Below are 1529 nucleotides of genomic sequence, written 5' to 3' on the forward strand. Positions count from 1 at the left end.
TGTCACCATCACTCCTGTGATGAGTCACAGAAAACTCTGCTCTCCCGTTCTCAGCTGTCTCCCAGGGAAAATGTGCCCTCGGAATCCCCGTGGGCTTCAGAAACCAGTTTGTGCGTCCTGGTCAGGCCCCCTGCCCCTTGCTGTCCTCCCACCCCAGCTGCCAGAAATAGGAGTAATGGGAGTCAGACCGTGACCTTGAGAACAACCCTGTCACCCCATCACAGCCGGGAGTCTGTTCCCGAGACCCCTCTCCAAGCCTCGTCTCCCTGCCAGCACCCTCCTCGCCCTCCAGCAAACCAGGGCAGCGCTTGGCACCCAGGCGAGGACCCTGCTGCCTCCTGGCCACCTGCTGGCCTTGACCCAAGTCCTCAAGCGCCGGGGTCCTTTGTCATCCATGCAGAGGCAAATGGCTCTCCCCTGGAGCTGTCTGCACAAAAGGTTCATAAAACTGAGATGTAGGCTAGAAGGAGGCTAGCATCACTGTTATTGCCATTTGTCCTGGATCCTGCTCACTCCAGGCCCCCGGTGACATCGGTCAATGTGATATTCAGCTGGGCGGGTGGGCGAGGGCTGCGCCTCCCAGTGACTGGCTGGAGGCCGGCGGCACCACCTACCGGCAGGTGCTGCCTCTGTGCACCACTGCGGACATCCATGGCCAGGGAGGAGGGGCTCAGGCAAATTTTTGCCTGCCAGCCTCATCCCTCGTTAGAAGTCTGGAGGTGCCCGTGTGCCCGGTGTCTGTGAGCCAGGGAGGAACCCACTGGGCCTGGCCCGAGCTCAGGAGGTATTCCTGGAGCAAGCAGAGGAGGGCCCATTCCTGCCCGATTCCTGTGCCACCTGCCACAGCCTCTTGCTACTGCCCTGCCCACCTGCCCTGCCCACCCACCACCTCTGGGAGCCTGGGCTGGTGTCCGCTCCAGGCCCCCTAGGTCCCCGAGGGCTTGACCACTACCTGATCCCGCTCAAAGCAGCTGTGTCCTGAGCCCGGGAGTCAGCAGGAGAACATTGGCAGGGGCCCATCCTAAGCCAGCAGTGCCCATGGGAAGTGGGGGGCACCCACAGCTCCGGGTGGGAATGGACTCCTGGGGCCCACAGCCCAACAGCCCTGGCCGATGTGCCCCCTTTTAGCAAAGTATGGGCACCCAGAGGGGAAGAGCTGGGTGCCAGTCAGCAGACAGGGTCCCCGGGGCTGTCCTGCTGGGACTGAGGGGTGGTCCCAGGGTGTCTGGCGGAGCTCAGCGGCTATCCCGGCAGGGGGCGCTGTGCTGGGAGGGGGGCTTCGCTCTCCCCAGGACCAGGATCCCGGATATGGGGGTGGGGCTCTCCCCCACAGCAATGACCCGGGTGTTTGTGGGAGCTGCTCAGGCTCTCCATTCACGGTGATGGGGTCTCTCCGCGTCCCCTCACTCCTCCCCCCAATCAGACCACTGCGCGCCCCCCCATGCAGACCACTGCGCGCCCTGCCGCGAAGCGTGGAGCCCCCTAAGGAGCCGAGTTGCGGTCTCTCCCGCCCCCTCGGGATTTGGCGA

This window comes from Myotis brandtii, unplaced genomic scaffold (genome assembly GCF_000412655.1).
Source record: "Myotis brandtii unplaced genomic scaffold, ASM41265v1 scaffold187, whole genome shotgun sequence".
NCBI lineage: Eukaryota > Metazoa > Chordata > Mammalia > Chiroptera > Vespertilionidae > Myotis > Myotis brandtii.